The sequence below is a fragment of the Rhineura floridana genome, chromosome 5 (genome assembly GCF_030035675.1).
Source record: "Rhineura floridana isolate rRhiFlo1 chromosome 5, rRhiFlo1.hap2, whole genome shotgun sequence".
Lineage (NCBI taxonomy): Eukaryota > Metazoa > Chordata > Lepidosauria > Squamata > Rhineuridae > Rhineura > Rhineura floridana.
Genome location: NC_084484.1, coordinates 99,301,612 through 99,318,144, shown reverse-complemented (window position 1 = coordinate 99,318,144; position 16,533 = coordinate 99,301,612). Strand labels below are relative to the sequence as shown.

Here is a 16,533-nt window from a genome sequence, read left to right as displayed (position 1 = left end):
TGAATCGGGGCGCTTTTCAGATCCTTTCCGGAAAGGACTCCAGCAGAAAGACCGCACCAAACAAGAACCCTTTCCGAGCAGGCGCTAATGACAGTGATAACGGTGCGTGCCTCGGAATTTATAATATCACAGAGACACGGAAAAGGGAAAGAAGTAGCAGTCGCCAAGGCGACCAAAGCCCCGCCTTCGGCCATTCCTCTTCTCTCCATCAGCGCGGATTCCCGCCTGGCAGGGGCGGGGCTCATGCGGCGTGATTGACAGTTGCCATAGTAACAGGCTCTTCTAGTCGCCATTTTGTCAGTTGGACTTTTTTTTTTTAAGGTAATTTTTCTTCCCGCCCGAATTATAACTTTACGTAGGTTAATCACCTATCGGATTTTAGGGGAAGGGAAGAATTACCCCACTTTGGCAGTGCTAGCGAGGCGAAGCGGGGTGAGCGTGCGTATGGAAAGGAGTGATCGGAGCGGAGTTCCAGAGAAGCCGGTTCGGCGGCATCAGCGCTCGCGAGGGGGAGGAGAGCGGGGGGCTGGCCGGCAGGAGGGGGCGCGAGTGAGTGAGTGAGGAGTTCCCAGGGGCTCGGTCCAGCGCTGCGCTCCCCTTTTCTCCCGTGCCGCTCTTGCGCTCTCCGCTCTTCTTGGCCTGGACTCAAGCAGCAGTCGAAGCTGAGGTGCTGCCGCCGCCACCGGCTGTGTCCGGGCCCCGCTGCCGATCGCTGCGCAGGTTTGGAACGCGCGCCATTTTGTGAGCGATAGAAAATCTGCCCGGCCAGGAAACGCCGCGGATCCGCCCGCCGGGCCGGGCCGCCCTCCTCTCGCAAGAGGGAGGTGGGTTGAGGGCTCCGCTCCAGGGCCAAGGCTCTGCTCTACTCCTTTCTGCACAGGGCCTGAATGTGGCGGACTAAGTGAGGCAAGCCGGCTGAGGAGACTGCGGAGACGTTGCTGGGCTGGGCCGCGCCGCGCCGCTGGCTGAGGCGGGGAATGAACTGAACCCACCCGCCGCTGCCGCTACTACCCCCACCACCTCCTTGCATCCCGAGAAAGGAGGCCTCGTTCAGGACCAGGACGACTACAGTCCTTATACCCGAACTAGAGGCGGCCACCGCCCCATACACGGGTAAGTGGTAGGGCCTCTGGCAGCGGGGCCGCCGGCTCAACGGCACAGGGAGAGGGGCCGCTGCCATCTTGAAGAGGGAACCTCGGCCGCCCCGGTGGTGAGGAGAAGGAGGTGGCCGACCCAGTGGAGGGCAAGACAGCGGCCGGCTGCTTCCCCATTACAACTGGTTAGGCCTGGAAAGGCGAGGGCAGGCTCCCCGTTCTAAATCGTGAAGGTGACGGCTGAGGCCTGGGAGACCCTTCGCACCTGGCTATGGGATTGGTCCTGGTAGCTCGGCTTTGCTCATCTCCAGGCCAGGATGGCTGTGGAAAAAAGGAAGAAGTTCCCTTCTCTCCGTAGCCCCTTTGAGCAGGTGGCAGAAAGTCAGTAGCTCTCAGCACCTGTTGTAGGAACAAGGGTGATTTTAAGTGCTCCGCAGTAGGTATCTAGAAGATTGATATGGAAGTCGAATTGCTCACGGGAACTCTTATGTTTCTGCCACTCCAGGGTCACTGTGACATGTAAATACTTCATGTCATTTGGGAAGGGTTTCATTCTGTTGCTAAAGACTCCAGAAACAAAAAGAAATCATATGAATTGGATGTTACTGTCAAGTGGTGGTGGTGGTGGAGTGCAATCAGTAAACCCAACTGGAAGAAACATTTCCCAAGTGATTGGATTTTCATTCTTTAATCACATTTTATCCTGATCCCAAACTGTTTTTACTTGGAAGTATTTTTTATTGTAATGGGACTTGCTTCCAAATAAGCATTTGCTGAATATTTCAGTTGAGTCTACTAAGACTTAGCTAAAGGGTTTTCCCATCAAGACACTTTGATTAGCTCCGTTCTTATCAGTCATCAGAAAGCAATATATTTAGTTAATCAAGAGATGCATATACCAATAAGTAAAATTCAGTTGTCAGCCTAATCTTATGTATATTATGGTAATGTGTAGATGCTGGTTGTTAGTAAATATGTACATGCACCAAAGCCATTTCTGAGTGTACTGCTCCTTCATTTGCAAGAAGGTGAAGTTAGGATGCAAAGAGCGCACGTCCCATTAAATTAAGTTGAACACTTCCCATTGAATTGAATGGAACTTCTGCATTCATTGCATTGGGTTGTTGATGTATTAAGTTGAAATGTTATTATGATCATCTCCTTATTGGAGAAAATTAGTTAAATATGAACCTGATCCTTCATAGAACTTGGCTGAAACTAAGAGTGAGAGAACTTATTCCGCGCCAGAAAAGGTGGCACCTCAATCCTAAATACTTGTACTAGTGTATCTGCTTGCAGTGTTGACCTAATGTCATGAAAGATATTGCTTTGAAAGAGCAGTCAGTTTACCCTATCCTGTGAACTTTGCTAGCAAAGCAAGTTTTCAGATTGGGTGTACTGTCTGCTTTGTTAATTAAAAAGGTAATCTGTGAGGTGATGTTCCTAGGTTAAGGGTTGTTATACATGTCAAGAAATAATTCTGAACTATTCTACTAGGGAAAAAAGCCTCTTTCAATTTAAATAGAGAAGAGTTTGTGGTACAAAATATTGTGCATTGCATAATTTGAATTTGATTGTTGTCTGGGTTGTCAAGGGTGTTCTTTTAGTCCACTTCTGACAGTGCCATTTCAGTGAGGAGCTGTATTGAAAATTACAACCTTAAGTACCGTATCATTGCCATCAGTTTGTTGAATGTTTCACCTTGCACAGCCTTGTATACCATGTAAAGTGTTAAGGCTGCAATCTTGGGAGTAGGTCCCATTAAATTCAGTAGGACTTGCTTCTGAGTAGATAAAGGATTGCACTGTAAATAAGCTGTTAATATAAACTCATTCAATTTAGGTCTATATAATTTTAAACTACAGTTGAATTATTTTCATTTAAATTTTTTATTTTATTTCGTAAAGATGGAGGGAGGAGTTAAATGCTTCAGCAACTGGAGTCTAAAATCAATAAATTCCAAGGGAATTCTGTGCATATTTACTAAGAAGCAAGTTCAACTATTTTGAGTGTGGCTTATTCCCTAGTTTAGACCCATTGAAATAAATAGGCTTAATTGATTTCAGTCTACTCTTGAGTATGGATTAATTGGATATCATCTTAAGTATATGAACCTTGGGACTGCCTGCTTTTGGAGTCTTGGTAAGAATATCATTCAGTTTTGCCATGCAAAAGTATTGTTTCAAGAATTATAAAACTAAGGTATGTCAGGGGGAAAGTATAGCCCAGTTGTACAGTATGTTAAATTACTGAATCAAAGCTAAGATGTCTTTTTAGAAGTTAATGATTTGAAGAAGAAACAGCAAAGATAGTTTTACCAGTGTGATGAGTGACTTGTGCTTTACAAGATTTGTTAACAATATTTTTGATCCCTGTAGAAAGTGTTCTATGTAAGTAACTTGTAAGGCTGAGTTTAAGTCTTCTTTATTAATGTATCTCTGAGTAGAACAGGACAGTGAGAAGAAAGTTAGGAAGTAGATTGACATTATGATGCCATAATCTAGGCTGACCACCTTCTAAAAATGTTGTTTTCTGTGCAGTCCTAAGTTTATTTACTCAGAAGTAAAGTCTACTGAGTCTGGTGGGACTTAACAAGTGCATTTAGGATTGTAGTCATAGGGATGTACAATGCAAAGCTTACTCCTCTTATAGAAGGATTGCAAATAAGCCTAAAGTTACTGGGTTGAATCCACCAAAGTTATTGTGTGATGGGAATTACTTCTACATGTGTAATGGAACTTTCTCTCCCTGTTCTCCTCCTTGAGCAGCTCCACCTCCCCAAATCTGCTTCAGAGGGCTGGGGGAAAACCCATAGGAGAGCTGGGGCGTGGAAATCTTTTAGTTCATGCATTTATTTCATTGGATAGAACCCTATATTTGTAAATCAGGAATTGAAAATATTCTGAAATGGATATAAGATGGACTTGTGAAAATGTGTATTTATAGCCCAATCCTATGCATATTTACTCAGAAATAAGTCCCATTGTGATAAGAGGCACTTACTCCCTAGTAAGCATGTTTAGGATTAAGGACATAAGAAAAGCCTGCTGGATCAGGCCATTGACCCATCTAGTCCAGCATGCTGTTCGCACAGTGGCCAACCTGATGCCTATGAGAAGCCTGCTAGCAGGACCTGAGCACAAGAGCACTCTTCCTTTCTGCACTTTCCACCAACTGGTATTCAGAAGCATGCTGCTTCTGACTGTGGAGGCAAAGCATAGTCTTAATGGCTAATAGCCATTGATAGCCTTATTCTCCATATATTTGTCTAATCTTTTAAAGCCATCCAAGCTGCTCCATTGATTTTAGTTGGAACCAAGTTCAGCTAACTTAATATAATATAATTCCAATCCATTGACTTCAGTTTTCATAATTTTGTGCTTTATCTTTGGTCTTTAAAGTTGGTGTCTTATTTGAGCTGAATGGATTGCAGCCCAAATATCCTTTTAGAAACGTTACACAAGGTAAAGTTTGAGATTTCTTCTAATTGGTTACTACTCTTGTTTTTAGCTTACTTTCAAAGAGATGGTGTCAGTTGTAGTCTGGCTATAGTTCTTATAATGAGTGAGAGTTTCCTCTTCTGTGTCCTCAGTTGATATTTGTAATGCATATCTTTACGTATGGGTAATTTTGGTATTGAAACACGGGAGGATAAAGATTTAATTTTATGTAATCTTGACACACAGGTATTATAAATGGCAATCAAAGAAGCTTGTAAAAGTATGAATATATTAGCTTTGTTCAAGAACAGTTTTATTTTGCTTTACTATTTCATTTTTTTTAAGAAAAAACTTCCTGAAAATAAATGTATCTCACGTTAATTATGTAGAAGGATCCATAGTGTAGTTCACCGACAAGTATGATAAAGTGTAGAATTCTGTCTCGAACTCAATGAATTGTATTGAACTCAATGTAGTGATATACATGTCCAATTAGAAATAAGTTGCATTGAGTTCAGCAGTACTTACTTCTAGGTATGTTAGTAGACCATTGTAGCCTTAATGTATAAAGTTGTGAGTATCTTCTTTTGAAGACTGTGTATGTTGACTTCCAGAGAATTTTACCTGCGGAAAACAAACATTCTTTATGGAGATTTGAAAGTCAGATTTGGAATTACTAAACCTGGAAAAGGTAGGGAAATGCTGCTGATAGAGAGTTAAGCAACTTTTGGGGTAATTTAGGAAAGTGAATAAAAGTTTGTTGAGTGGTCTGTTTACAGCTGTCAGCTAGAAACCACAACTTTCTTTCTTTTTTTTATCATTAATTTTATTCAAATTTTCAAACACAAAACAAAACAAAAAAGAAACAAATTAAACAATAAAATAAAATGTTGACTTCCGATTTGTCGCAGATCAGTTATAGGTCTATGATATATAACAAACCTGTCTCTTAATATATTACAAAATCACTTTCCTCCAGTAGTTATCTTAATTAATCATCAAATCTCATTAACATCACTTTATTCTTTCCGCAAAAAGTCAAAGAGAGGTTTCCACTCATTGAGAAATATATCCATCGATTTTTCTCAAAAAAAAAACACATGTCAATTAATCCATCTCATCAAGTCTGCTAGGTCCAGTAATTTCAATAGCCATTTTTCCATTATCAGTGTTAATTCCATCTTCCAACTTCCATCCTTGCACCCATAATAATCTTGCTGTCATAGTCATAGTCATATAGTAAGAGTAATGCTGAACTTATTGAACACTGCATATAATATAAATCAACTTTGCTTTATGGTCAGTTTTCAGAGTTAGAGGTATCATTTTTAGTAGCTCCAAATAAAATCCTGATGTGATAATACTTAAATTGGCTTGGATCTAGATAAAAGTTCTCAAACGTTTTCCCCCACACACCACTTGAAAATTTCTGAGGGTCTTGGCAGATCACTAAATGATTTTTCTGTCTGTTGTAGCAATCGCAATGCATTATGCTAGGTACTGTATAAATTTAATTGTATTTTATTGCTTCTTTTATTTATTATATATTCTATTTTATTGTATTATAATTTGAATTCCATTAAATTCCAGTTGTAATAAATAAAATATTGTATAAGAAATAAAAGAAGCAATAAGACACAATTGAAATCATTATGAATATTTAATGTAATGGATGTGGCATCCCCCATCTTCAGCCACAAATCCATACCACAGACACCTGAATGAAACTCATGGACCACTGGCGATCCACAGACCACAGTTTGAGAACCCCTGATCTGGACAATAGCATACATGCCTTACTAAGGAGCAAGTCATATTTACTTCATTAGGTATAGGATTGCAGTCTAAAGGTAGCTGAACTTGGTTCCAACTGAAATCAGTGGAACTTAAATCATGACCAGCTTGCTACATTGATTTTAGTTGAAACTAAGTTCAGCGAACTTGATCCAATCCATTGACTTCAGTTGTCAGAATTCTGTGCTTTATCATTGGTCTTTAAAGTTGGTGTCCAAGACTGAAGTTTAATAGGATATGTTTATTAAGTGAACGAAACAGTTTCCACTTAAGTGTAAAATGTTTCTTGTTAGAGCCTAAGATGTTAACTTCATGAGGGATATCCAAAGCTAGTCATTCTTGGATAAGGTTCATTGAAATCAGTGGACTTAAGTTACCAACTCTGTTGATTTCAGTGGGTCTACTCTGAGTATTATTTAATTGGATATCTCCCAAGTGTATGCTGATAGGAACTGGCAGTGACTAAATAGGAAAGAGAACTTGGGATCCTGGTAGATAGCTCATTGAAAATGTTGACCCAATGAAAATGTTGACCCAATGAATTACATGCTAGTGATTGTTAGGAAAGGGATTGAAAATAAGTTGACCGATATTGTAATGCAGTTATACTAATTATTCTGTGGCAACACCTGGACCACTGTGTACAGTTCTGGCCACCACATTTCAAAAACGAAATTGTGGAGCTGGAAAAGGTGCAGAAAAGGCCACCCAAAACAATCAAAGGGCTGGAGCTCATTCACTACAAGAAAAGGCTACAATAGAAATATTTATAAAATTATACATAGTGTGAAGAAAGTAGATAGAGTAGAAGTTCCTCCCTCCTCTCCTAATGCTAGGAGTTATCTAATGAAACTTACTTGCAGAAGATTCAGGCTAGACAAGAGGCTACTTAACAAAGCCCACAATAAATTTACAGAATTTGCTGCCATGAGATGTGGTTAGATACTAGCTTGAATGGCTTTAAAAGGGAATTAGACAAATTCATGGAGGATAAGCCTATCAATGGCCACTAGTCACTGACTGCTCTATGGAATCTCCAGAATCAGTGGTTAGTAAGTCTTTGAATATTAGTTGCTGGGGAGCAACTATGGGATAGAGCTATTGCCTTCAAGCCCTGCTGCTAGGATTCCAAGAGGTATCTCATTGACCACTGTGGGAGGCAGGATGCTAGACTATATGAACCTTTAATCTGAGGCAGTAGAGTTCAAGTTATGTTCAAACGTTTTTAACCAGTAATTTTTGTTAATATACAGTGGTCCAGTTTACATAGCACATTAACCATAGTTCAAAACAAACTATGGTTTAATGTTAATGAGCAGAGTACTGGTGCATGCTGCTCAAAAATTCACGTCATGTCAAGTCCGATGCTGCATGTTCATATTTAACCATAGATTGTTTAACTGTGGTTTCATGTGAGATATGAACTAGGCCATTGTAGAGGTTAGAATGTGCATTACTTAGAAAAAGGAATTAAATACTTATTTTTATAAGATTTGCCATAAAGATTTAAAGACCTTAAGTATATTCTATTGGAGTTAAGTTTTTGGATGTGCTTCTATGTATGCTTGAACTCAAGGAAATCCCATTCTGCTCAATGGAACTTACTTCGGAGTAAATACTTGTTGGATTTGCATAGCACTTCACACAACATATTAAGTTATGGAATTTACTGCTCTAGGTTGTGGTGATGGCCACTGTGTTAGATGGCTTTGAAAGAAGATTAGACACATTCATAGAGGATATGTTTATCAGTAGCTATGGGCCATGACAGTTAAATAGAACCTCCAGTTCAGAGGGAATATGCCACTGAATTCCAGTTTGGGGTGGGCTAAGCTTGCTGGAAGCAAGTGTCTGACCACTGTGGAAAAGGAATGCTGGATTCTATGGATCTTGGATCTGATTTAGCAGTGCTGCTGTTGTGTTCTTATGATCAGGCTGCAAACAGTTTTTTAAAGGAATTTTCTTTGAGGTATGTTTAAAATGGGAGTATGAGGAAATTAAATTTGAAACTTTAATTTTAGAAAGGAAGAGATAATTTTAAAAGACTACAAGCTGACTCTTGTTTTTACATAATAGTTGCTGGACACTCAGTGATAAATTCCCTGTCCATGGCTTCTATCCTTTCACAATTAATTTTTCTATCCCTTATTCAGCTCTGCTTCCTTCTCTTCCTCTCCCCTCTACTCTGACCTTCAGGAACCCCCTATCTTGCACATTTGCAAACTATGTTGCTGTTTCTCTTTCTCCTCCTTTTTCAATTTTGCCTAGGGACAACATGAGAACAGGGTGGATGTCAAGTTGTAGTTAGTGGATTGGTGAAGAGCCAATAGCATAGGGTACTCCTTTGGTATGAATAAAACTTTGTTCTCTGGCAGGCAGATGCACAAATTAAGTACTTCTGTAGTTAACTCTGTCTAAGCACAGAATTTAATTATGATCTGCCATGTTTTGTGTTATAATGTATTATATTAGCTACGCAAAAGTAACTGGTAATTTTTTTATGAAATAGATTTTTGTTACAACTTCATCATGAGCAGAAATGTCTCTTAAAATACTTTTTAAAAGTTATGCTTATGAATTTCTGGACTGCTCACTGACTTTCCTTGCTTACTACTGAATATTCTAATGTCTGTCTGACTGAATAAATGAATAATAAATAAATAAAATGAAATAAACCATGTTCCTCCTATAGGGTCAGGGCCTGAGAGGAGGAGGATTTACATCTTTACAAAGTTGGAATTTTTTTTTAGTTAGTTGGTTGGGCTGAAGTGTCTGATCAAAGGATGGGCAGATATTTCTGGCTAGTGAGGGAAGCTGAAATCAGTTTTCAAAAGGCAGTCTCATATGTGTGTGGACAGAAGGAGGTATTGAACTAGGGAGAGGTTTGCAGAGTCAAGAAGCAAAGCCAGAACAGGTATGAACAGAATGAGATGTAAAGTATATGAGTGGCATGGTAGTTTATGGTGTACAGAAATACCCCGCTATACAGACCTTCACTTTAAGGACACTTGCGAGTACAGACATACTTACAGTAGCACCATTCCCCTGTTTACGTACGCTTGCTTTGCAAGAACGGACACTTAACCTTTGGTTGTGGCCTGTTCTTTCTGTGCGTGGGGGGGTGGAAAGAGACACGACTGCGCGGCCGCGAATCAGCTGGGAGGCGCAATCGCTATCAGCTGAGAGGCGTGGTGGTGCAGCAGCAGAGGCTTTAGTGCGGGGCTTTGAGGCTCCGCATGAAGGAGAGGTGGCACAGTGGCGGCGCAAGTGAAAAAAGGTAGTGCTTCACTTTAAATACATTTTCGGTTTACGTACTCGCTCTGGACCCATTGTGTACGTTATTCCTGTACAGACCTTATTCTTACTGAGATGGTAACCTATATCTGGTCTCTATACTTCAGGCTATAGATGACAGAGAGAAGGCTAGAGTAGAGCCTTCTGCCATGACACGTAATTCTTGTTCACCGTTACTTGTGTGAAGAGCTTATGTGGCCTAGAAGAATGTAGCTGTGACAGTGGTCCTGCCTCTGACATTGTATAGCTGAGCTAGCCCTGTCTCCCAGCATCCAAGTGTTGAATGTGGTCATCTTAAAAGGGACCCCATGTGTGACCATATGTATAGGAATTGTTCTTCAAATTCTCAATGCATGGTCACCTGGGGTGGTCATACAATAATCTTGGTCATGCAATAATGAGGGTGCAGACACCAGCATCCCCTGCACCTCCATCTAGGCATGAGAGCCCTTCACAAGAGTAACATGTGATGAGGGTCCAGTGTTCTTGTGGAAGGAATTTTTAGCATTGAGGAGCATTCAGATATGTCAAGTAGTACGGCCCAGATACTGATATACTACCTTGGTGAGAATTAGGCCAAAGTCTGTTAAGCAGAATGGAATGTTTATATAGAGACAGGAAAGGACCATGATCATGCACACCGGGCAGGAGTAAGGTACAGAACCAGTGAAGCTACTTAGGCTCAAAAAATAATAGCTAAAAGAGCAGGACTTGGGTTCCCACAAGGCTCTCTCCTTGAGTCTGTCATCTGGCTGATGAACTGAAGCAAATAATGGTGATGAGAGATGAAATTCTAGGCTTAATAGACAAAATAAAAACTGCCAAATCGTCAGGTCCAGATGGCATCCACCCAAGTGTTCTCAAAGAATTAAAATGTGAGATTGCTGATCTTTTAACAAAAATATGTAACTTGTTCCTCAGATCTGCCTCCATACCTGACTGGACTGGAAAGTGGCCGATGTAACACCAATTTTTAAAAAGGGCTCCAAGGGGGACCCTGGAAATTACAGGCTGGTTAGCTTAACATCTGTCCCTGGAAAAATGGTAGGAAGTATTGTTAAAGATAAAATAACCAAGCATATAGAAGAGCGAGTGTCAACAAGCATATAGATAGAGGTGATCCAGTGGACATAGTGCACTTGGACTTTCAGCAAGGTATCTCAACAAAGACTCCTGAGTAAGTTTAGCAGTCATGGAGGAAGAGGAGAGGTCCTCTTATGGATCAGGAACTGGCTAGGAAAGAGAAAGCAGAGAATAGGAATAAATGGACAGTTGGACATCCCAATGGAGGGCTGTTGAAAGTGGAGTCCTCCTAAGTATTGGGACCTGGGCTTTTTAACTTCACAATCTAGAGTTAGGGCAGAATAGTGAAGAGGCCAAATTTGCTGATGATACTAAATTGTTCAGGGTTGCAAAAACAAAAAGAGATTGCAAAGAACTTCAAAAGGACCTCTCCAGATTGAGTGAAAGGGTGTTAAAATGGCAAGTGCAATTTAATGTAAGCAAGTGTAAATGTGTTACAATACGTAAATGCATGGTGGAGCAAAAAAACCTAATTTCACATATATGCTCATGGGATCTGAACTGGCGGTAACTGAGCAGAAACAAGACATGGGATGAAGATGTTGACCCAGTGTGCAGCAACTGTGAAAAAGGCAAATTCCATGCTAGGGATCATTATTTTATTTATTATTTATTTATTTTATTTATTACATTTATATACCACCCCATAGCCGAAGCTCTCTGGGCAGTTTACAGCAATTAAACAATAAAAACAAATATACAAATTTTAAAACACAAATTTTTTTTTAAAAACAATTAAAAAAAAATTAAAAATAATTTAAAAACACATGCTAAAATGCCTGGGAGAAGAGGAAAGTCTTGACCTGGTGCTGAAAAGATAACAGTGATGGAGCCAGGCACACCTCGTCAGAGAGATCATTCCATAATTTGGGGGCCACCACTGAGAAGGCCCTCTCCCTTGTTGCCATCCTCCGAGCTTCCCTCAGAGTAGGCACCTGGAGGAGGGCCTTAGATGTTGAGAAAAGGTAATGAGAATGAAACTACCGATATCATAATGCTGTTATATAATTCAATGGTGAGTCTGCATTTGGAATACAGTGTACAGTTCTGGTCACCTCACCAAAAAACTGATATTGTAAAGTTCAGAAAAGGCCAACCAAAATGATCAAGGGGATGGAGTGACTCCCCTATGAGGAAAGATTGCAGCATTTGGGGCTTTTTAATGTAGAGAAAAGGTGAGTAAGTGATAGCATGATAGAAGTGTATAAAATTATGTATGGCTTGGAGAAAGTAGATAGAGAAATTTATTTATTTATTATATTTCTATACCGCCCAATAGCCGAAGCTCTCTGGGCGGTTTACAGCATAAAAACATCCAGTATACAATTAAAAACATATATCAAACACATTGAAACAATATAACAAAATAACTAAACATAGTTAACCATGGACACGACAAACACAATCCTAAAATGTTAAGTATAAAAACGTATTAAATCAGTTAAAATGTTAAGCTGTTTAAGATGTTAATGTTAAAATTACTAAAATTAAGATTGTGAAAAGTTTTTCTTCCATGAAGCTGAATGTTGCAAGATTCAGGACAGACAAAAGAAAGGACTTCTTTAACTGTGCATAGTTAAACTATGAATTTTTTCCCACAAGAGGCAGTGATGAGTATAGAGATGTGAAGGCCCGGAAAAATTTGGGGAAAAAAATGTTTCCCCCGAAGCCTTTTTTGTTTTTGTTTTTTGAAAAATTGGGGAAAATGAAAAAAAAAAGGATTATGGAATGTTTTATTTTAGCATGATGAATAAAATGTTTCATTGAATCTTGTTTCCCCCCCTCCCCCCTTTTCTCAATTCTTTTTATGGGAATGGATGCTTTATGTCTGCTTGGCACTGTGGAGGACTAGCAGAGACATAAATAATTTTCTTTGTTATTAATGTTGATGGTTTCTTCTGTTTTTTTTAAATTGTTTTTTGCCTGCTCTTCATAAATTGGCAAAATGAAAGAGGTTCTTTACAGTTCAGGTGTTCCTTACAGTTCAGGATCTTATAGATCCATTTGTTACAAAAAAAAGTAAAAAGTAAAAAAAGTAAATTCAATTTGTAAGAATTGTTTGAATAAAATGTACTTTTAATATACCAAATGTGATAATTTTATGCCAAACCAACTTTTACATGTTTACATTTGATGTTCCTGAAGTAACAAAGTGACTTTCAATCTGTAAAAAGTGCTAATATTGCATTTTTTCAATTTTCCCAAAATTTCTGTTTTTTTCTGGAAAAAAACAGTTTTTTCCATGGCTTCAAAATTTCTGGAACTTTTACATCTCTACATGAGTATCATCTTGGATGGCTTTTTAGACAAATTCATGGAGGATAAGGCAATCAGTGGCTACTAGAGATGTAAAATTTCTGGAAATTTTGAAGCCATGAAAAAAAGCATTTCCCCCCCTTTTTTTCTAGAAAAAAATAGAATTTTTTGGGCTCCTGCTGGGAGGAAGGGTGGGATATAAATAAAATAATAAATAAATAAATAAAAATTCCCATTTTTTTCTGTTTTTTTCCCGGGCCTTCACATCTCTAATGGCTACTAGCCATAATGGCTATGCTGTGCCTCCATCGGTGGAGGCAGTATGGTTCTGAATACCAGTTTCTGGAAAACACAGATAGTGAGAGTGCTCTTGTGGTCAGGTCCTGCTTGTGGGCTTCCTTTAGACATCTGGTTGGTAGCTGTATGAACAGGATGCTGGACTAGATGGGCCACTGGCCTGATCCAGCAGGCAGTTCTTAGATTCTTATGTAGTGATATATAGTTCTGGTTCAGATGATCAGGTGTTGGGGAATGTAAACTGTAATGAACATGCATTCCCCATTCCCTCTTGTCTGAGTATGCAAAAAGGAGAGTGAAAGCTCATTATGTACAAATGTGGGGAACTGTGCCTTGTTTAAACCAAAGCTTAAATAAACTAAGGTGAAATTGTGGTTTCAGATCCTGGTTTGTTTGGTTTAACTTTGGTTAAAAGAAGCCACAGTTCCACTTTTGTCTTAGAACTAACCTCACTGTGATGTTACATGCAGTAGGGCCCCGCTTTACGGCGCTTCGCTTTACAGCGATTCGCTAATACAGCGATTCGCTAATACAGCGGTCTCAATTAGACGCAAGCCCCACTCATACTGCGCTTGTTCCGCTTTTACAGCGGTTTTCGGGCGTCGAGCGCCATTCTATTCAATGAGTTCTGCTTTACAGCGGTTTTCGCTTTACAGCGGGGGTCTGGAACATAACCCGCCGTATGAGTGGGGCCTACTGTGTTAACTCAGGGAAGTGTTGGCTCTCCCTCTTGCACATAAAAGTGCAAGGAAAGGGAAGCCTATAAGCCTGTGCCACAGTTTGCTCCCTGTTACATAAATCTAATCTAGAATTATTGTTTGATAATTGTGGCTATTGTCAGATAATGCTACTTAATACAATATTTGTATACTGTACAGTAGGGCCCCGCTTTGCAATGTTCCACCGATACAGCGGTTGTCAATTGCAGAAAGGCCCCGCTCCTATGGCGCTTGTTCCATTTTTATGGTGTTTTTTGGGCGTCGGGCACCATTTTAGACAATGTTAGTCAATGCGTTCCGCTTTATGGCAGATTTCGCTTTACGGCGGCGGTCCGGAACAGAACCTGCCATATGAGCAGGGCCCTACTGTATAATATTTTAAGATCTTCTTTCATACAGGCAGACTTCCACTGGCATTGCATCTCTTTTTTATTAAACAGTAATGTACTGTTATACAAGCTAGTCTGTATTGTTTTTTACAACTATAGCATCACCTCTCCCTGTATTCTGATCTCATATGTTGTGATTCCTATGTGTATTTACTTGGGAGTAAGTCTCATTGCACTTGAATCTTCCATAACCTTACCATTCACTGATGGGTATCACCTAACAAGTGGGTAAATGTATTGGTTTTCAGACTCTACAGCATTCATCTGGAATTTCCAATATTCACTGTAATTTTTATTTATTAAATTTATATCCTGCCCTTCCTCCCAGAAAGAGCCCAGTTACTACCTTGTAGTAACTATTTTGTATGGAATGTATCCTACTGAGCATTCAGACAAAGCTGTGCATATAGGATAGGGTAAAATAGGGTTGCAGTGTTAAAATCCTGTGCCCTGTGTATGTTTCTGTTTGATTTCAATGCTTGATTAGATTGTGCAAGGAAGTATAGCAGCTCACCAAATGGATTTGGTAGGATCCCAGTCTGCAGAAGGAGTTTTTCTTACAGTTTTGTTTTAAACAGGTTTGCAGCATAACTTACAAAGAAAACATAATGTATCCTGACTATTTAACTGAAACAGTTAGCAAACAGCCGCAGTTGTTACCTACTACAGCATAGTTTTGTATGCCAAGTAAAGATGAGTTACTTTGTAAATCTCAGTATTATGATAATATAAAAGAAATTGTTTTAGTGTGAAGAAGGGGAGTGGAATTTCTGGCATAAATTAGATTGTATTGTAAGGTACATTTATTTGGTGTGTCTTCTACATCCATGTCTGTTTACTTACTCTCAAATATTGACTAATTTATTTGTGCCAATTAGCAGTGGCTAAAAATAAGCAGCTGTGGTGTAGAACACCTTCATGTTCCTGTTTTCCTTGCTGATATCCGAAACTAGGTTGGTAACAGCCAGGAGACCTTTTTATTATCATTATTAACAACTCTTCCTCATACCCTCTGCCATAAGGCCTTCAAGGCAGTTTACTCTGTAATAATATAGAATCATTAAAAATTAAACAACAAAATCCCAATAATTAAGCCCACCTGCAAAATTTAAAACAGCTGCAAAATTTTAAAGTCAAATTTTGGGGTCACAGAATGTTTGGCAGAAAAGTTTTAGTTGGATAGCCAAAAATCCTAATAGTGTTGGTCTAATGGATCTCTCTTGGGAGGGAATTCCATAACACTAGTACAGCTAAAAATATTAATTGATGGTACCTGAAGCAGCACTTTCCCTGATGAACTTAATGAAGTGGGATGGGGAAGAGGGAGAATGTGTAGAGAGGGGTTTGCTGAGATACCTTGGGTCCATATTGTTTAGGGCTTTGAAGTTCAAAACCAGCATCTTTTTAATTTTTCCTGGAAATGAAGTGGTACCTAGTATAGATGATGTAAGGTAAGTATTAGCTGCGTGCTATGATTAGCTCCAAATTCTGGACCAGTTGTGGTTTCTGAAGTGTCTTCAAAGGAAGCACCAGGCATAGGACATTACAATAGTCTAGCTGAGAAGTTATCAGCACATGCAAGAATAGTGTCCGTCTTTGCCTCCAGAAATGAGTTCAACTAGTGTATTCCATAGATTAAATGATGCAGTCTTGGCAGTGGAAGTCTGTTAGATGTCTAAAAGCAGCTCATGAACAAGGAGCAGTCTTGGCCTTCATTCAAGTCTGCTCCTTAAGAACTCTCTCCCACCAGGGAAGGCGTGTAATACACCTTGGTTTACTCGAACCTTGGGCGTGATGAAACGGCAGGGATGACAGCTAGAACGACGATGGAGAAAAACTCTGCTTTCAACTGAACACTGGCTAGAATTGTTTAATATGTTTTTTAATAATGTTTTAAACCCTTTTTTAAAGTTGTTTTTTAAAATGTTTTTAATGCTGTTTTGTTTAATGTGTTTTAGGATCTGTTTTTATGAAGTTTTAAAGTGTTTTAGTGCTTTGTTTGCTCCCCTGAGCTCCTGCTGGGAGGAAGGTCGGGATACAAATTTATTAAATAAATAAATAAATAGAGCTCATTTTCAAGCCTATCATGTGGCAGTGATGGCAGCGTAGAAAGCTTACTTCTCTGCCACCATTGTGTCTGCTCAGTGCCATCCGGCGATTCTTTTCT

At 39.6% G+C, this 16,533-nt stretch overlaps 1 protein-coding gene across 5 annotated transcripts in view; it reads left to right on the top strand.

Moving 5' to 3' along the window:
* The first annotated feature begins 288 nt into the window (after nucleotides 1-288).
* DYRK1A (dual specificity tyrosine phosphorylation regulated kinase 1A) overlaps nucleotides 289-16,533 on the top strand; it is a 186,331-nt gene continuing 170,086 nt past the window's right edge. For 2 of the 5 annotated variants that reach the window (XM_061627673.1, XM_061627676.1), the window contains exon 1: nucleotides 289-1,113. The gene's annotated coding sequence lies outside the window, so the exon portion shown is untranslated. The other 3 variants (XM_061627674.1, XM_061627677.1, XM_061627675.1) reach the window with 3 other exon arrangements.